This window comes from Salmo trutta, chromosome 19 (assembly GCF_901001165.1).
Source record: "Salmo trutta chromosome 19, fSalTru1.1, whole genome shotgun sequence".
Lineage (NCBI taxonomy): Eukaryota > Metazoa > Chordata > Actinopteri > Salmoniformes > Salmonidae > Salmo > Salmo trutta.
The window spans coordinates 53545167-53566864 of NC_042975.1; the positions used below are offsets into that span (position 1 = coordinate 53545167).

At 42.3% G+C, this 21698-nt stretch overlaps 1 protein-coding gene across 1 annotated transcript in view; it reads left to right on the forward strand.

The window, feature by feature from the left end:
- The first annotated feature begins 2265 nt into the window (after nucleotides 1-2265).
- Nucleotides 2266-21698, forward strand: part of st6gal1 (ST6 beta-galactosamide alpha-2,6-sialyltranferase 1) — a 177478-nt gene continuing 158045 nt past the window's right edge. Inside the window, exon 1 of the mRNA XM_029701743.1 lies at nucleotides 2266-2333. The gene's annotated coding sequence lies outside the window, so the exon portion shown is untranslated. The remainder of the gene's footprint in view (nucleotides 2334-21698) is intronic.

Genomic DNA, 21698 nt, shown 5'->3' on the forward strand with positions numbered 1-21698 from the left:
GCTTTGCTAATTGTGTGATACGTATTATTTTTTATTATTATTATAATTTTTTGCCAAATGGGGGGCTCTGACCCACCTGCCCTGAATGACGGGTCGCCACTGGGAACATCAGATGACCTGGTTTCTAAATATACTGCTCAAAAAAATAAAGGGAACACTAAAATAACACATCCTAGATCTGAATGAATGAAATAATCTTATTAAATACTTTTTTCTTTACATAGTTGAATGTGCTGACAACAAAATCACACAAAAATAATCAATGGAAATCCAATTTATCAACCCATGGAGGTCTGGATTTGGAGTCACACTCAAAATTAAAGTGGAAAACCACTCTACAGGCTGATCCAACTTTGATATAATGTCCTTAAAACAAGTCAAAATGAGGCTCAGTAGTGTGTGTGGCCTCCACGAGCATATGGTCTCACAAGGGGTCTGAGGATCTCATCTCGGTACCTAATGGCAGTCAGGCTACCTCTGGCGAGCACATGGAGGGCTGTGCAGCCCCCCAAAGAAATGCCAACCCACACCATGACTGACCCACCGCCAAACCGGTCATGCTGGAGGATGTTGCAGGCAGCAGAACGTTCTCCACGGCATCTCCAGACTCTGTCACGTCTGTCACGTGCTCAGTGTGAACCTGCTTTCATCTGTGAAGAGCACAGGGCGCCAGTGGCGAATTTGCCAATCTTGGTGTTCTCTGGCAAATGCCAAACGTCCTGCACGGTGTTGGGCTGTAAGCACAACCCCCACCTGTGGACGTCGGGCCCTCATACCACCCTCATGGAGTCTGTTTCTGACCGTTTGAGCAGACACATGCACATTTGTGGCCTGCTGGAGGTCATTTTGCAGGGCTCTGGCAGTGCTCCTCCTCCTCCTCCTTGCACAAAGGCGGAGGTAGCGGTCCTGCTGCTGGGTTGTTGCCCTCCTACGGCCTCCCCCACGTCTCCTGATGTACTGGCCTGTCTCCTGGTAGCGCCTCCATGCTCTTGACACTACGCTGACAGACACAGCAAACCTTCTTGCCACAGCTCGCATTGATGTGCCATCCTGGATGAGCTGCACTACCTGAGCCACTTGTGTGGGTTGTAGACTCCGTCTCATGCTACCACTAGAGTGAAAGCACCGCCAGCATTCAAAAGTGACCAAAACATCAGCCAGGAAGCATAGGAACTGAGAAGTGGTCTGTGGTCCCCACCTGCAGAACCACTCCTTCATTGGGGGTGTCTTGCTAATTGCCTATAATTTCCACCTGTTGTCTATTCCATTTGCACAACAGCATGTGAAATTTATTGTCAATCAGTGTTGCTTCCTAAGTGGACAGTTTGATTTCACAGAAGTGTGATTGACTTGGAGTTACATTGTTGTTTAAGTGTTCCCTTTATTTTTTTGAGCAGTGTAGATCCACAGATGTCAGTAGGACATTCCATTTGTGTGGTTTGCTATGTTCAATATGGCCAGTAGGTGTTGCTCTAACTACTTGACTATAACTTTGAGGAAACCTGCCAGTAGTTATTTTCTCCACCTTCTCTGTCTCTCTACCTCCCTCTCTCCCTCTCCCCGTCTCTCACTTCTTCACTCTCTCCCTCACTCACTATCTTTCCCTTTCTTCATCTCTCAGGTGGAGGGTCAGAGAGTGTGTGTGTGTGTGTGTGCGTCAGAGTGTGTGTTTTCATTAATGGCTCCTGGGAGTGTGTGCGAGTGGTAGTCATGGATTTTGCTCTTTATCTCTCTAGTCTGCTCTCTGTTTTCATCCACTGCTCAGGTAAGACATTTGAGGTTTTTGTGATTGTGTATTTCTGAAATAGTCAGGACTTGGAAAATGGTGCTGAAGAGGATGGCTGTCATTTTACATGCGCGTAATCAATTGTGCTATTTTTTTATTTTTTTTTGCATTGTTCGTAACTTATTTTTTAACTTAATTTATACATAATGTTCCTGCTGCCATCTCTTATGACCAAAAATAACTTCTGGACATCAGAACATGGATTACTCACCACAGACTGGAAGAAGCTTTTTCCTTTAACGAGTCCGACGAGAAAGATATACTGCTCTCCCTTGAACAGACCCAGATCCACGTAATTTGCATGAAGAAAAGACAGAGGAAAAGAGGATGCAGATCAGGCTGCCTTTTGAGAATCTGTAGACAAGCGAGTAAACTCCCATTGCCATCAATTCTACTTGCTAACATGCAATCATTGGAAAATAAAATGTATGACCTACGATTCCCCTACCAACAGGACATTAAGAACTGTAATATCCTATGTTTCACCGAGACGACACGGACAATATAGAGCTAGAAGGATTTTCAATGCATCAGCAGAACAGAGAAGGTACGTCTGGGAAGACGAGGGGTGTGGGTGTGTGTCTTTTTGTCCATAACAGCTGGTGTGCAATGTCTAATATTAAAGAAGTCTCAAGGTATTGCTTACCTGAGGTATAGTACCTTATGATGACCTGTAGACAACACTATCTGCCAAGAGAGTTCTTATCTATATTATTCGTAGCCGTCTATTTACCACCACAGACCGATGCTGGCACTAAGAGCGCACTCAACTTTTTAAGGCCATTTTTATTTTTATTTCACCTTTATTTAACCAGGTAGGCAAGTTGAGAACAAGTTCTCATTTACAATTTCGACCTGGCCAAGATAAAGCAAAGCAGTTCGACAACATACAACAACACAGAGTTACACATGGAGTAAACAACATACAGTCAATAATACAGTAGAAAAATATGTCTATATACAATGTGAGCAAATGATGTGAGATAAGGGAGGTAAAAGCAAAAAAATGCCATGGTGGCAAAGTAAATAAAGTATAGCAAGAAAAACACTGGAATGGTAGATTTGTAGTTTGAAGAAAGTTCAAAGTTCAAATATAAATAATATGGTGCAAAGGAGCAAAATAAATAAATACAGTAGGGGAAGAGGTAGTAGTTTGGGCTAAATTATAGATGGGCTATGTACAGGTGCAGTGATCTGTGAGCTGCTCTGACAGCTGGTGCTTAAAGCTAGTGAGGGAGATAAGTGTTTCCAATTTCAGAGATTTTTGTAGTTTGTAGCCATAAGCAAACAAGAAAATTCTCACCCAGAAGCAGCGCTCCTGGTGGCCGGGGACTTTAATGCAGGCTAAATTAAATCAGATTTACAAAAATTTAGACCGCCTTTACTCCACACACAGAGATGCATACAAAGCTCTCCCTCGCCCTCCATTTGGCAAATCCGACCATAATTCCTGCTTACAAGCAAAAACTGAAGCAGGAAGTACCAGTGACTCGCTCAATACGGAAATGGTCAGATGGCGCGGATGCTACTCTACAAGACTGTTTTGCTAGCACAGACTGGAATATGTTCCGGGATTCATCCACTGGCATTGAGGAGTATTTGACCTCAGTCATCAGCTTCATCAATAAGTGCATTGACGACGTTGTTCCTAAAGTGACAGTATGTACATATCCCAACCAGAAGCCATGGATTACAGGCAACATTCGCATCAAGCTAAAGGCTAGAGCTGCCGCTTTCAAGGAGCAGGACACAAATCCGGATGCCTATAAGAAATCCCGCTATGCCCTTAGACAAACCATCAAACAAGCAAAGCATCAATACAGGACTAAGATTGAATCCTACTACACCGGCTCTGATGCTCGTCGGATGTGGCAGGGCTTGAAAACTATTACGGACTACAAAGGGAAACCCAGACACGAGCTGCCCACGAGCTAAATGCCTTTTATGCTCGCTTTGAGGCAAGCAACACTGAAGCATGCACGAGAGCACCAGCTGTTCTGGATGACTGTGTGATATCGCTCTCAGTAGCCGATGTGAGCAAGACCTTTAAAAAGGTCAACATTCACAAAGCCGCGGGGCCAGATGGATTACCAGAACGTGTACTCAAAGCATGCGCGGACCAACTGGCAAGTGTCTTCACTGACATTTTCAACCTCTCCCTGACTGAGTCTGTAATACCTACATGTTTCAAGCAGACCACCATAGTCCCTGTGCCCAAGGAAGCGAAGGTAACCTGCCTAAATGTTACCGCCCCACAGCACTCACGTCAGTAGCCATGAAGTGGTTTGAAAGGCTGGTCAAGGCTCACGTTAACAGCATCCTCCCGGAGACCCTAGACCCACTCCAATTCGCATACCGCCCCAACAGGTCCACAGATGACACAATCTCAATCGCACTCCACACTGCCCATTCCCACCTGGACAAAAGGAACACAGATGTGAGAATGCTGTTCATTGACTACAGCTCAGCGTTCAACACTATAGTGCCCACAAAGTTCATCACTAAGCTAAGGACCCTGGGACTAAACATCTCCCTCTGCAACTGGATCCTGGACTTCCTTGGGGTCGCCCCCAGGTGGTAAGGGTAGGCAACAACACGTCTGCCACGCTGATCCTCAACACTGGGGCCCCTCAGGGGTGTGTACTTATTCCCCTCTTGTATTCCCTGTTCACCCACGACTGCATGGCCAAACCTGACTCCAACATCTTCATTAAGTTTGCTGACGACACAACAGTGGTAGGCCTGATCACAGACAACAATGAGACAGCCTAGTATAGGGAGGTGCCAGGACAACAACCTCTACCACAATGTGAGCAAGACAAAGGAGCTGATCGTGGACTACAGGAAAAGCCGGTCCGAACAGGCCCCATTCACATCAATGGGGCTGTAGTGGAGCAGGTCGAGAGTTTCAAGTTCATTGGTGTCCACATCACCAATGATCTATGGTCCAAACACACCAAGACAGTCGTGAAAAGGGCACGACAAAACCTTTTCCCCCTCAGGAGACTGAAAAGATTTGGCATGGGTCCCGAGATCCTCAAAACGTTCTACAGCTACACCATCGACAGCATCCTGACCAGTTGCGTCACCACCTGGTATGGCAACTGCTGGGCATCTGACCATAAGGCGCTACAGAGTGTAGTGCGTACGGCCCAGTACATCACTGGGGCCAAGCTTCCTGCAATCCAGGACCTATATAATAGGCGGTGTCAGAGGAAAGCCCATAAAATTGTCAGAGAGTCCAGTCACCTAGACTGTTTTCTCTGCTACCGCATGGAAAGTGATAACGGAGCGCCAAGTCTAGGACCAAAAGGCTCCTTAACAGCTTCTACCCCCAAGCCATAAGACTGCTGAACAATTAATCAAATGGCCACCGGACTATTTTATTGAACCCCCCCCCCCCATTTGTTTTGTATACTGCTGCTACTCGCTGTTTATTATCTATGCATAGTCACTTCACCCCTACCTACATGTACAAATGACCTCAAACCTGTACCCCCGAACACTGACTCTGTACCGGTACCCCCTGTATATAGCCTCGTTATTGTTATGTTATCCTGTTAGGGCTAGGGGGCAGTATTTACACGGCCGGATAAAAAACGTACCCGATTTAATCTGGTTATTACTACTGCCCAGAAACTAGAATATGCATATCATTATTGGCTTTGGATAGGAAACACCCTAAAGTTTCTAAAACTGTTTGAATGGTGTCTGTGAGTATAACAGAACTCATATGGCAGGCAAAAACCTGAGAAGATTCTGTACAGGAAGTACCCTCTCTGACCATTCCTTGGGCTTCTTGGCTCTGTTTATTGAAAACTTAGGATCTTTGCTGTAACATGACACTTCCTACGGCTCCCATAGGCTCTCAGAACCCGGGAAAAAGCTGAATGTAATTCCAGCCCCTGGCTGAAAAACATTAGCGTCTTTGGTAAGTGGTCTATCAGAGGACCATCAGACTGAGTCTCGTGCAAGAGGCGACCCCATGTTTTTAGTTTCTCTCTCTTTGTACTAAAACACAGATTCCCGGTTGGAATATTATTGCTTTTTTATGAGAAAAATTGCATAAAAATTGATTTTAAACAGCGGTTGACATGCTTCGAAGTACGGTAATGGAATATTTAGAATGTTTTTGTCACGAAACGCGTCGGGCGCGTAACCCTTATTTACCCTTCGGATAGTGTCTTGAACGCACGAACAAAACGCCGCTATTTGGATATAACTATGGATTATTTGGGACCAAACCAACATTTGTTATTGAAGTAGAAGTCCTGGGAGTGCATTCTGACGAAGAACAGCAAAGGTAATAACATTTTTCTTATAGTAAATCTGACTTTGGTGAGGGCTAAACTTGGTGGGTGTCTAAATAGCTAGCCCTGTGATGCCGGGCTATCTACTTAGAATATTGCAAAATGTGCTTTCAACGAAAAGCTATTTTAAAATCGGACATAGCGAGTGCATAGAGTTCTGTATCTATAATTCTTAAAATAATTGTTATGCTTTTTGTGAACGTTTATCGTGAGTAATTTAGTAAATTCACCGGAAGTTTGCGGGGGGTATGCTAGTTCTGAACGTCACATGCTAATGTAAAAAGCTGGTTTTTGATATAAATATGAACTTGATTGAACAAAACATGCATGTATTGTATAACATAATGTCCTAGGAGTGTCATCTGATGAAGATCATCAAAGGTTAGTGCTGCATTTAGCTGTGGTTTTGTTTTTTGTGACATTATATGCTAGCTTGAAAAATGGGTGTCTGATTATTTCTGGCTGGGTACTCTGCTGACATAATCTAATGTTTTGCTTTCGTTGTAAAGCCTTTTTGAAATCGGACAGTGTGGTTAGATTAACGAGAGTCTTGTCTTTAAAATGGTGTAAATTAGTCATATGTTTGAGAAATTGAAGTAATAGCATTTCTAAGGTATTTGAATAACGCGCCACAGGATTCCACTGGCTGTTACGTAGGTGGGACGATTTCGTCCCACATATCCTAGAGAGGTTATTGTGTTACTTTTTATAATTTTTTACTTTAGTTTATTTGGTAAATATTTCCTTAACTCTTCTTGAATTGCACTGTTGGTTAAGGGCTTGTAAGTAAACATTTCACGGTAAGGGCTACACAGTTTGATTTGATTTGACTTGAATAGCAAAAAGACTAAAGACTTCAGTTACACAGTATTTTGTTGAAGTTTGATACCTTGGCTACTCCTATATGGTAATAGAACTGTATGTCAGTATCCCACACATCTATACAACATCAACTGTAGCTGATACTGTCCAAATAAATATTTCTGATCCTCATAATCTGGGAAAGCTGTGGTCTGCTAGTCGGTCAGTCTGTCTACCTGCCTGTCTATCTGCCTGCATTCTTGTCTGCCAGCCTTGTCTGTCTGCCTGCCTGCCTGCCAAGAGTCTCAGGTGAGACCGGAGGGAAAGGTGTAAGTGAACATTTACTTGTGCGCTGTTCACATCTGGCATTATTGTCTGTTCTTTATTAAAGCCACAATATGCCATGGTGCAGCAGTGTAAGGCACTGCATCGCAGTGTTGCGGCATCACTACAGCCTGGGGTGTGCGATCCCAGGCTGTGTCATTACCGGCCGTGACCGGGAGTCCCATTGCCATTACCGTCCGGTTTATGGGTGGTTTGGCCGGGGGGGCTTTAGTTGGCTCATCGCGCTCTAGCTACTCCTTGTGGCGGGCCGGGCACCTGCAGGCTGACGCTGGTCGTCAGTTGAATGGTCAGTTGTTTCCTCCGACACATTGGTGCAGCTGGATTCCGGGGTTAAGCAGGCGGGTGTTAAGAAGCGCGGTTTGGCGGGTCATGTTTCAGAGGCCTCTCCCGAGCCCGTTGGGGAGTTGCAGCGATGAGACAAGATCGTAATCATGAAATTGGGGAGAAAAAGGGGGTAAACAATACAAATAAACTATAGCCACAATACTACCACAGTCATTACTGCACTGCTTCCTCTAAATATACTCTTTGTGTGCATCAGCTCAGTGGTGTTACAAGAGCCAGTACACCTGTAACGACACATGCATAGGTAAATGAATCTGTACACACACCAACGTCTTCTCTTCTCTCCATATGGGAGTTCACCTCAAAACTCCTCACCTACCATACTTTCTTAGCACTGATGTAAATTCAGCACCATATGATGTATATCACCATACTGCATCATCAACATACGATATACCTCACCATCTTACTCCAATTTCTTTCACCAAACAGAATACTTCAGATGCTGAACCAATAACCAATGTAAACAAAAGGAAGCTAAACTAAACTGAGATGTGTTGTATTGTATTCAGGGGTTGGGACCAGTTCAGGAAACAGAACCCAAAACCATACCAGAACCGAGAACTAAAGTGATCTATACTGTTATGGAACATAACTTTTATTTAAAAGCATGCAAATTACTAGTTAATAACGTTTTTTACATTGTGGGCATTTTTTTCCAGTCCCACAAAAAACGCAACAAACTACCTATGCAAAGCCCTCGCTATCACTCAGAATCTTGTTCTAGTGTCTAACTGCTTGTCAGCTGAAAATCTTTGCCAGTGCGTGTGTAGGCTACTTGCCCCTCCATCCGAAGCATGCAGTCTACTGTAGTTACTGATGTTACAGGCGTGATTCAGAAATTAGGTAGAGAGATTTTTAATTAGAGAACAATGGATTCACTTTTTCAATGCTAGTTAAGGACAATATAGTTATCACGTCACATTGGATTTATTAACTACAAAAGCCGTTTTTATTTTAATTCTGGTGCCACACTCAAGCTTGTTAGCTAGATACAGTGCCTTGCAAAAGTATTCATCCTCCTTGACGTTTTTCCTATTTTGTTGCATTACAACCTGTAATTTAAATATATTTTTATTTGGATTTCATGTAATGAACATATACAAAATAGTCCAAATTGGTAAAGTGAAAGGAAAAAAATTACTTGTTTCAAAAAAATTCAAAAAAATACATAACGGAAAGGTGGTGCGTGCATATGTATTCACCCCTTTTGCTATGAAGCCCCTAAATAAGATCTGGTGCAACCAATTACCTTCAGAAGTCACATAATTAGTTAAATAAAGTCCACCTGTGTGCAATCTAAGTGTCACATGATCTGTCACATGATCTCAGTATATATACACCTGTTCTGAAAGGCCCCAGAGTCTGCAACACCACTAAGCAAGGGGCACCACCATGAAGACCAAGGAGCTCTCCAAACAGATCAGGGTTGAGTTATAAAAAAATATCTGAAACTTTGAACATCCCACGGAGCACCATTAAATGCATTATTAAAAAATTGAAATAATATGGCATCACAACAAACCTGCCAAGAGAGGGCCGCCCACCAAAACCCACAGACCAGGCAAGGAGGGCATTAATCAGAGAGGCAACAAAGAGACCAAAGATAACCCTGAAGGAGCTGCAAAGCTCCACAGTGGAGATTGGAGTATCTGTCCATAGGACCAATTTAAGTCGTACCGTCTGATTAATTCCCTCCTTGCCTGATCTGTGAGTTTTGGTGGGCGGCCCTCTCTTGGCAGGATTGTTGTGGTGCCATATTTTTTCCATTTTTTAATACTGCATTTAATGGTGCTCTGTGGGATGTTCAAAGTTTCAGATCTTTTTTTATAACTCAACCCTGATCTGTTTGGAGAGCTCCTTGGTCTTCTGATAGGCTTATTGACATAATTTGAGTCAATTGGAGGTGTACCTGTGGATGTATTTCAAGGACTACCTTCAAACTCAGTGCCTCTTTGCTTGACATCATGGGAAAATCAAAATAAATCAGCCAAGACCTCAGAACAGGTCTGGCTCATCCTTGGGAGCAATTTCCAAACACCTGACGGTACCACGTTCATGTGTACAAACAATAGTACGCAAGTATAAACACCATGGGACCACGCAGCCGTCATACCGCTCAGGAAGGAGACACATTCTGTCTCCTAGAGATGAACATACTTTGGTGTGAAAAGTGCAAATCAATACCAGAACAACAGCAAAGGACCTTGTGAAGATGCTGGAGGAAACAGTTACAAAAGTATATATATCCACAGTAAAACCAGTCCTATATCGACATAACCTGGAAGGCCGCTCAGCAAGGAAGAAACCACTGCTCCAAAACCGCCATAAAAAAGCCAGACTACAGTTTGCAACTGCACATGGGGACAAAGATCGTACTTTTTGGAGAAATGTCCTCTGGTCTGCTGAAACAAAAATAGAACTCGTTGGCCATAATGACCATCGTTATGTTTGGAGGAAAAAGGGGGATCCTTGCAAGCCGAAGAACACCCGTGATGCTGCCACCCAACCGTGAAGCACTGGGGTGGCAGCATCATGGTGTGGGGGTGCTTTGCTGCAGGAGGGACTGGTGCACTTCACAAAATAGATGGCATCATGAGGAAGGAAAATAATGTGGATAATTTGAAGCTACATCTCAAGACAACTTATAGTGGGAAGCTTGTGGAAGGGCTACCTGAAACGTTTGACCAAATTTAAACAATTTAAAGGCAATGATACCAAATACTAATTGAGTGTATGAAAACTTCTGACCCACTGGGAATGTGATGAAAGAAATAAATAATTCTCCCTACTATTATTCTGATATTTCACATTCTTAAAATAAAGTGTTGATCTTAACTGACCTAAGACAGGGAAGTTTTACTTGGATTAAATGTCAGGAATTGTGAAAAACTGAGTTTTAATGTATTTGGCTAAGGTGTATGTAAACTTCGACTTCAACTGTATGTGTGGGTGTGTGTGTATACACATGGTCTAATGTAAATCTGTTTGATACTTTGTTTTTATATTATATCATTTTCAGTAGATTCCATTTAGTGCTGATATAATAAAAAAAAAATCTAAACTAGGATCTTATGTGATATGTACTACTCCACATTACAGGTATTCTGATTTAATCTTTATTCTCCACAAAAATATACGTTTCCTGCCACTAACAAGTGAAACGTGAACACGTCACCTTGGGCTCTAGGAAATTGTGTTTGGACAAGGACAAATAGAATAGTGCCTTTTTCACTATTGTCTTATATTTTTTGAATGACTGATTTAGTTAAAAAATAATCAATACATTAATTGATCATTAAAATAATAAGTTGCAGCCCGACTGCGAAGCATGATTTTGCGACTTACTGTGCCATGTGATGTGGGGGAAAAATACTTAAGCATTACTCCAGTTTTCCCTGTATGTTAGTGTGTCTCTTCAGAGTAACCAGACGCAGGCCTCCCACTGAATAGGTAGCTAACGGGTCGTCATCAAGTAGTTCCCCGTGGTCAATGAGAGCCACCTCTCTCACATGTGACGTGTCAAGTTCAAAAGCTTTCTATACAACTTTTTCACAATTTTTTTTATCTTGCCTTGCAAAATACAAATCTGCAGAATTTCAGCAAACTCGGGCAGACCAAACAATTGCCCATGGACAACAAACATTTCTTTGTTGTAGTTCATACCATTGTATGACACACTGTTTGTAATATGGATATCAGTCTCAACTGGTAATCAATCTTTGCTTAATAGCAATTGCAATATCACTTTGCAAAACATCAATTGGTATTGATGAGACACTAGTTACCACCAAAGGTGTTGTATGGTCAGAAGAGCGCAAATCAGAGGTAATCATGAGCTGATGTTTTCTGGCAAGTGTGAGAGGTATGTTTTTAAAACAGTTGGTATGGCGAGCAATCTGTTTAAAGAAACTGTGTTTCGCCTCAAAATCTCATTGTCCATTTATGGACCAGAGGCACAAAGAGGTGAATCATAACAGGGTAGTGCTCCAAATAATGATGTTTAGGGAGAAGACGGTTGTTTGGAAAAAGCTCTTTGTATCTCTGGCGATGTTCACTGATTTTGCACTCAAGATATGAAATCGACTCATCAGAGTGGACAGGGGCTACGACAAGCTCCACTATGTCCTTGAGAACCAAAAAAACATGCATGTAGGTTCATCCTCTGGAACAAGTGGACCAATAATCAGAGGCAACAATCGAAGCAGAGACCAATTTATGTGCATTTCCACCAATGTTTTTTTTTTACTGAAAAAGTCTGGTATTGCGTGAGGCCGATTGGTTTTATCTCCCCATTTGTACATAAACGTTTGGATCAAATGTACGTTTTTTTAGGTGAAATACCTTTTAGAGATCAAAAGAGAAAAACAATGCTCAAGCTCCACTGGTATTATGCCCTAAAATAGATAATGTGCTACACCTGGAGGGTAGCCTGCAGTGACATGAAAATGGGTAAGATTCTTACTCAAAATACAATCCCGTTTAACTCCACAGCACGCACATGCTGTTTCCAGTGCACACTTCAAATGGGCTTCATGAAGTTCCCGCATTCTAAACTCAAAAACACCAGCAGTCAATGACTGAATTTCTGATTTCTTAGCTGTGCAAAATCTACAGATGTATTCACCAGAAAAACTTTCTACAAAACCTGCCAGCCCATGGGCTCCTAATGTTGTCAGCTATTACGCAGTTCAGTGCCTTTGATACACTTGTTCAACTGACTGATGAACACACCATGTTGCTCCAAAATAACCAGATCTTTCACAAATGCATCCAACACTTTTTCAAACCCAAATGTCATCAAATCTTCACTTTTACAAAGAACAGCCAAATAAATGGATGAGAGAGCAGAATGAGAGCCAGGAGACAAATTGTCCAAGACCCAATATACAGTACACTACAAAGCTTATGCTTTTTGCGTGAGGTCCCAAGAGGATTACAAACCTCAAAATCGTCAATATAAAGTTTTTGTAAGGACCGATGCTGGAGTAGAGAAGCAGGTACGGAGTCAAACATTTAATCGGAACAAGACAGGAACAGCGTCAGCACACGGGTATACAAGGACATATGACAATCAATGCTGACGCCGGGAACAGAGCATGGAACCAGACAGATAAAGGGAAGGTAATGACAGAGGTGATTGAGTCCAGGTGAGTCCAGTAATCGCTGATGCGCGTCACGGGGGGAAGGCAGGTGTGCATAATGATGATGGCAGAAGTGTGCAATGCTGGGGAGCCTGCAGCTCGGGAGAAGAGCGGGAGCAGGCGTGACCGTTTTATGGAAATTCTCAACTCCTCAACAGCTAGAGAGCTATTTGTTTTATAAAGCTCACCATCTTGAAAAGACCTGTAAACCCGCTGATCACCATGCAAATCCTCTCTATTTTCTTGAGCTTTTGTTCTTCAATCACTTTAACAAGCAATTTATTGTGACTCAGTATTTCCTCCTAATAAAGGGATGTACTGAAATGACCTCCATTGGTCTTCAGATAAAAAATACTCAATAGGCTCTACAACTCTAAAATGTAGCTTGTAGTATTGTTTTCTTTTATAACCAGTGGCAAGAGGGCTACACATTTCCCAAATTTTGCCACAGGGTTAGAAACACGCACAGAATTGGCAAGTTCTTCAATTACAGCCTAACCAATATCGAGGTTATGGCTTTTAAAAATGTCTGTAACTGTACGCTTTGTGACAGGCGCACAAGCTGAACTTAACAGAAAACTCTTCCAATAACTAATTTACTGCTTTTGCTGGAATATGAAACATATGTTCCAATTTCAACAATATTACCACTATTTTCCACTCAATTAGTTCTGGAAGATTTTCAATAGCACCATCATCACTGACTCAGTTTCAACTTCACCATATGTCACATCAGCAGAACAGCCAGCCCTCACATTATCAGAGGTCCACAAATGCAACTTTATTTTACTAGGCAAGTCAGTTAAGAACAAATTCTTATTTTCAATGATGGCCTAGGAACAGTGGGTTAACTGCCTTGTTCAGGGGCTGATAAAATAATTATATGTTTAAAGATAAATTATTAAATAATTCCACCCTGAAACCTAACTATTAGTGATATAGTTTATGTAGCATGTATAATGAGGAATTATCCTAGTCCAACCTCTAACTAGGTTGGACTAGGATAAGAGAGGAATGTGTGTGTGTGTTTAAGAAAACACCGAGAACCATTAACCTATGTTTGACCCGACCTAGCTAGAACTCTGAGAGTAGATGATATGAGAGGGAGTAACCCTCAAGGTTTCCCTAATCTCGGAGGAATGGAACTGTCGGCTGGGTGGTGATATACATTGTTGAGAACTCTGGAGAAGGAGATAACTCTCCTAAACGTTTGTGTGTATGTGTGTGCGTAAAGAAGGAGCCTGGTATAAAATAGAGGTCTTTGTATATGAACTGGGGAGTGCATTTGTGAATAAACATTTTGACTATTGTAAGCTGGGAATTATGTCTGTTTTATTTAAACCAGAACTTTACAAACTCTGAGTTGCAGACTGAGTAGATTAATTGAAGTTTATGAACATTGATAACAAAATGCAATATCAGGGGCAGAATGACAGATTTTTACCTTGTCAGCTTAGGGATTTGATCTTCCAACCTTTTGGTTACTAGTCCAATGCTCTAACCACTAGGCTACCTGCCACCCCCAACGATACTGGCTTTTAAATATTTCAGTGTGTGTGGATGATGCGTCCTCTTTTTGTGTGTATAAATGTACAGTAAATATTTGTCTTGAAAGGGCAACCAAGAAACACACAACTAACTGTCTTGTTACTTTGCAGACATGTTCCAATATAAACAAAAACATCTCTCTCTGTGCATTCACATAACTCACATTTAAAAGTTACTGAACTGGAGGCTGTCTGTGTAAACTGATATGAATGAGCTTTATAGACATGGGTGTTGAGTCCACTCCACGTCTTGAATGTGCATGGACAATTTACATATATGCACAGATAATGTTGGCCTCTTCCATAATGATGATGTAGTTTATAATGTTTAAGTAATTTGTACCTACTACCCTCTCTGGCGACACAATGTTTGTACTGCCACATACGTCACTGAAATGAAAAAAAATGCATTAGCAAATGATAAAAATAAATATACCGTATTTCCTCAAATACAAAATACGGTAGTTAAAAAAACACAAAATATTTAACACTGCATTTCAACTAAATCATTAAACCTCAAAAGTGTAAATATGTGTATATATGATAACAGATAAACAATAATATGACAAAAATATTAACTTACCATGTATTGCTGAGGAGGTGCAAACAAATGTATTTCTTATTTTTTATTTTATTTCACCTTTATTTAATCAGGTAGGCCAGTTGAGAACAAGTTCTCATTTACAACTGCGACCTGGCCAAGATAAAGCAAAGCAGTGCAACACAAACAACACAGAGCTACACATGGGATAAACAAACTTAGTCAATAACACAATAGAAACGTCTATATACAGTGTGTGCTAATGTAGTAAAATTAGGGAGGTAAGGCAATAAATAGGCCATAGTAGCAAAATAATTACAATTTAGCAATTAAACACTGGAGTGATAGATGTGTAGAAGATGAATGTGCAAGTAAAGACACTGGGGTGCAAAGGAGAAAAAAAAACAATATGGGAATGAGGTAGTTGGGTGGGCTATTTACAGATGGGCTATGTACAGATGCAATGATCGGTAAGCTGCTCAGACAGCTGATGCTTAAAGTTAGTGAGGGAGACATAAGACTCCAGCTTCAGTGATTTGTGCAATTCGTTCCAGTCATTGGCAGCAGAGAACTGGAAGGAAAGGCGCCCAAAGAGGAGATGGCTTTGGGGACGACCAGTAAAACATACCTTCTGGAGCGCATGCTACGGGTTGGTGCTGCTATGGTGACCAGTGAGCTGAGATAAGGCGGGGCTTAACCTAGCAGACTTATAGATGACCTGGAGCCAGTGGGTTTGGCGACGAATATGAAGCAAGGGCCAGCCAATGAGAGCATACAGGTCACAGTGGTGGGTAGTATATGGGGCTTTGGTGACAGAACGGATGGCACTGTGATCGACTACATCCAATTTGCTGAGTGGAGTGTTGGAGACTATTTTGTAAATGACATCGCCAAAGTCAAGGATTGGTAGGATAGTCAGTTTTACGAGGGTATGTTTGGCAGCATGAGTGAAGGATGCTTTGTTGTGAAATAGGAAGCCGATTCTAGATTTAATTTTGTATTGGAGATGTTTAATGTGAGTCTGGAAGAAGAGTTTACAGTCTAACCAGACACCTAGATATTTGTAGTTGTCTACATATTCTAAGTCAGAACAGTCCAGAGTAGAGGTCGACCGATTATGATTTTTCAACGCCGATACCGATGCCGATTATTGGAGGGCCAAAAAAGGCCGATACCGATTAATCGGACAATTTTTTTTTTTTTTTTGTAATAATGACAATTACAACAATACTGAATGAACACTTATTTAACTTAATATAATACATAAATAAAATCAATTTAGCCTCAAATAAATAATGAAACATGTTCAGTTTGGTTTAAATAATGGAAAAACAAAGTGTTGGAGAAGAAAGTAAAAGTGCAATATGTGCCATGTAGGAAAGCTAACGTTTAAGTGCCTTGCTCAGAACATGGGAACATATGAAAGCTGGTGGTTCATTTAAACATGAGTCTTCAACATTCCCAGGTAACAAGTTTTAGGTTGTAGTTATTATAGGAATTGTAGGACTATTTCTCTCTATACGATTTGTATTTCATATACCTTTGACTATTGGATGTTCTTATAGGCACTTTAGTATTGCCAGTGTAACAGTATAGCTTCCGTCCCTCTCCTCGCTCTACCTGGGCTCGAACCAGGAACACATCGACAACAGCCACCCTCGAAGCAGCGTTACCCATGAAGAGCAAGGGGAACAACTACTCCAAGTCTCAGATCGAGTGACATTTGAAACGCTATTAGCATGCACCCCGCTAACTAGCTAGACCATTTCACATCGGTTACACCAGCCTAATCTTGGGAGTTGACAGGCTTGAAGTCATAAACAGCGCAATGCATTGCGAAGAGCTGCTGGCAAAATGCACGAAAGTTCTGTTTGAATGAATGCTTACGAGCCTGCTGGTGCCTACCACTGCTCAGTCAGACTGCTCTATCAAATCATAGACTAAATTATAATATAATAAACACACAGAAATTCGAGCCTTTGGTCATTAATATGGTCGAATCCGGAAACTATCATCTCGAAAACAAAAGTTTTTTCTTTCAGTGAAATATGGAACCGGTCCGTATTTTATCTAACGGGTGGCATCCCTATGTCTAAATATTCCTGTTACATTGCACAACCTTCAATGTTATGTCATAATTACGTAAAATTCTGGCAAATTAGTTCGCAACGAGCCAGGCAATGAACGCAAGAGCAGTGACACAATTTCATGTTAGCAGGCAATATTAACTAAATATGCAGGTTTAAAAATATATACTTGTGTATTGATTTTAAAGAAAGGCATTGATGTTTATGGTTAGGTACATTGGTGCAACGACAGTGCTTTTTTTTCGCAAATGCGCTTGTTAAATCATCACCCGTTTGTCGAAGTAGGCTGTGATTCAATGAGAAATTAATAGGCACCGCATTGATTATATGCAACGCAGGACACATTAGATAAACTAGTAATATCATCAACCATGTGTAGTTAACTAGTGATTATGTTAAGATTGATATGTTTTTCTAAGATAAGCAAATCGGTGGCAAAAAATACCGATTACCGATTGTTATGAAAACTTGAAATCGGCCCTAATTAATCGGCCATTCCGATTAATCGGTCGACCTCTAGTCCAGAGTAGCGATGCTAGACAGGCGTGCGGGTGCGGGCAGCGATGAGTTGAAGAGAATGCATTTAGTTTTACTTGCATTTAAGAGCAGTTGGAGGCCACGGAAGGAGTGTTGTACCGCATTGAAGCTCATCTGGAGGTTTGTTAACACAGTGTCCAAAGAATGGCCAGAAGTATACAGAATGGTGTCATCTGCGTAGAGGTGGATCAGAGAATCAACAGCAGCAAGAGCGACATCTTTGATGAATACAGAGAAAAAGTCGGCCCAAGAATTGAACCCTGTGGCACCCCCATAGAGACTGCCAGAGGTCCGGACAGGCCCTCTGATTTGACGCACTGAACTCTATCTGAGAAGTAGTTGGTGAACCAGGCGAGGCAGTCATTTGAGAAACCAAGGCTGTTGAGTCTGCCGATAAGAATGTGGTGATTGACAGAGTCGAAAGCCTTGGCCAGGTCGATGAAGACGGCTACACAGTATTGTCTTTTATCGATAGAGGTTAATGATATCGTTTAGTACCTTGAGCGTGGCTGAGGTGCACCCATGACCAGCTCGGAAACCAGATTGCATAGCAGAGAAGGTACGGTGGGATTCGAAATGGTCAGTAATCTGTTTGTTAACTTGGCTTTCGAAGACTTTAGAAAGGCAGGATAGGCTAGATATAGGTCTGTTACAGTTAGGGTCTAGAGTGTCTCCCCCTTTGAAAAGGGTGATGACCGTGGCAGCTTTCCAATTTTTTAGGGATCACAGACGATACAAAAGAGAGGTTGAACAGGCTAGTAATAGGGGTTGCAACAATTGCCGCGGATAATTTTAGAAAGAGAGGATCCAGATTGTCTAGCCCAGCTGATTTGTAGTGGTCCAGATTTTGCAGCTCTTTCAGAACATCAGCTATCTGGATTTGGGTGAAGGAGAAATGGGGGAGGCAGAGCTGTTGACCGGGGTAGGGGTTGCCGGATGGAAAGCATGGCCAGCTGTAGAAAAACGCTTATTCAAATTCTCGATTATCGTAGATTTATTGGTGGTGACAGTGTTCCTAGCCTCAGTGCAGTGGGCAGCTGGGAGGAGGTGCTCTTATTCTCCATGGACTTTACAGTGTCCCAGACGTTTTTGGAGTTTGTGCTACAGGATGCAAATTTCTGTTTGAAAAAGCTAGCCTTTGCTTTCCTAACTGCCTGTTTATATTGGTTCCTAACTTCCATGAAAAGTTGCATATCGTGGGGGCTATTCGATGCTAATGCAGTACGCCACAGGATGTTTTTGTGCTGGTGAAGGGCAGTCAGGTCTGGAGTGGACCAAGGGCTATATCTATTCTTAGTTCAAAAAATTTGGAATGGGGCATGCTTATTTAAGATAGTGAGGAAAGCACTTTTAAAGAATAACTAGGCATCCTCTACTGATGGAATGAGGTCAATAGAGAGCGTTTGACAGATGAGGGGTGGTCGTTTGACCGAAACTGAAATTAAATGTGAATTTACACAGCCTTTTGCTACTTTCCCAGAACTGCAGCTACAAAATGTGGTCCTCTGGTTTTAAGCTATTTAGCCTGGCTCCTAGCTGAAAAACTGATGAGGGCGCATGATGAGGCCTCCATGACTAAACACTCTCTCCACTGGGCACTGGTGGCAGGCACAGCCAACACTGTCAAAGCCACCTGCTTGAGCTTTGGAGTCTTCTGCATGGATTCTCCAAAAATCCAAACAATCAACTTCAATTTAATCAGAAGATACTTGAATGTAGCGAATAATCTCTGCTCTGACAGATTACTTTATGTCTCCTTTCTTGCTGATCTTGTTGCGGTAGCCAGAGAACAGTCTGGAGGTTTTGGCAGGCGGTTGTTCTTCTTCTTCTCCACTACTGCTCTCCTTTACGGTGACTTTCCGTGCCTCAGCCAAAACAAGGTCTGTAAAAAATGCGTTAAAGGATGTATATAACGGAATATAACGGTATACATTATACATGAAGAAGAATATAACGGTATACATTATACATGAAAAAAAGTGTGACAGAAAACGTTGCAGTTTCAACTGTTCTGCCTGCAGCTATGGAACCCTGATCTGTTCACCGGACATGCTACCTGTCCCAGACCTGCTATTTCCAACTCTCTAGAGACAGCAGGAGCGGTAGAGATACTCTCAATGATCGGCTATGAAAAGCCAACTGACATTTACTCCTGAGGTGCTGACCTGTTGCACCCTCGACAACTACTGTGATTATTATTATTTGACCATGCTGGTCATTTATGAACATTTGAACATCTTAGCCATGTTCTGTTATAATCTCCACCCGGCACAGCCAGAAGAGGACTGGCCACCCCTCATAGCCTGGTTCCTCTCTAGGTTTCTTCCTAGGTTTTGGCCTTTCTAGGGAGTTTTTCCTAGCCACTGTGCTTCTACACCTGCATTGCTTGCTGTTTGGGGTTTTAGGCTGGGTTTCTGTACAGCACTTTGAGATATCAGCTGATGTAAGAAGGGCTATATAAATACATTTGATTTGATGGCTCTGAAAGCCTTTTGGAGTGGGTCTGTGGACTTTTCCATGTGAATATTAAAGTAACCAAAAATGTGAATATTATCTGCCATGACTACAAGGTCCGATAGGAATTCAGGGAACTCAGTGAGGAATGCTGCATATGGCCCAGGAGGCCTGTAAACAGTAGCTATAAAAAGTGATTGAGTAGGCTGTATAGATTTCATGACTAGAAGCTCAAAAGACGAAAACATAGATTTTTTTTATATAAATTTAAATGTGCTATCATAAATGTTAGCAACACCTCCGCCTTTGCAGGATGCGCGGGGGATATGGTCGCTAGTGTAACCAGGAGGTGAGGCCTCATTTAACACAGTAAATTCATCAGGCTTAAGCCATGTTTCAGTCAGGCCAATCACATCAAGATTATGATCTGTGATTAGTTCATTGACTATAACTGCCTTGGAAGTGATGGATCTAACATTAAGTAGCCCTATTTTGAGATGTGAGATATCACAATCTCTTTCAATAATGGCAGGAATGGAGGAGGTCTTTATTCCAGAGAGATTGCTAAGGCGAACACCGCCATGTTTAGTTTTGCCCAACCTAGGTCGAAGCACAGACATGGTCTCAATGGGGATAGCTGAGCTGACTACACTGACTGTGCTAGTGGCAGACTCCACTAAGCTGGCAGGCTGGCTATCTCATTGTGGAGCTAGGGGAGTTAGCCAGCTAGGATGGAGTCCGTCACTCCTCAATAGGACAGGCTTGGTCCTGTTTGTGGGTGAGTCCCAGAAAGAGGGCCAATTATCTACAAATTATTTTGGGAGGGGCAGAAAACAGTTTTCAACTAGCGATTGAGTTGTGAGACTCTGCTGTAGAGCTCATCACTCCCCCTAACTGGGATGGGGCCAGAGGCAATTACTCGATGCCGACACATCTTTCTAGCTGATTTACACGCTGAAGCTATGTTGCGCTTGGTGACCTCTGACTGTTTCATCCTAGCATCGTTGGTGCCCACATGGATAACAATGTCCCTATACTCTCTACACTCGCCAGTTTTAGCTTTAGCCAGCACCATCTTCAGATTAGCCTTAACATCGGTAGCCCTGCCCCCTGGTAAACAGTGTATGATCGCTGGATGATTCTTTTTAAGTCTAATACTGCAGGTAATGGAGTCACCAATGACTAGGGTTTTCAATTTGTCAGAGCTAATGGTGGGAAGCTTCGGCGTCTCAGACCCCGTAACGGGAAGAGTAGAGACGAGAGAAGGCTCGGCCTTTGACTCCGACTCGACTCACTGCTTAATGGGGAGAACCAGTTTAAGTTTCTGTCGGCTGAATGAGTGACACCGGTTAAGCATTCCTACAGCATTTCCTTCCAGAAGCCAAGAGAATATTGTCCGGCTGCGGGGACTGTGCGAGGGGATTTATACTACTATCTGTACTTACTGGTGGTTCAGACGCTGTTTCATCCTTTCCTACACTGAAATGACCCTTGCCTAACGATTGCGTCTGAAGCTGGGCCTGCAGCTCAGCTATCCTCGCCGTAAGGCGATCGTTCTCCTGTATATTATGAGTACAGCGACTGCAATTAGAAGGCATCATGTTAATGTTACTACTTAGCTTCGGCTGGTGGAGGTCCTGACAAACCACGTCCATATAAAGCGTCCGGAGTGAAAAAGTTGAATGAAAAAAGTCAAGGGAGGGAAAAACTAAAAATATAAATGTAATTAAAAAGTAAAAAAAAACGTAAAGTTGGCAGGTAGCAACGTAAGGTTAGCAAAAAAACGCACAACAGCACGTAA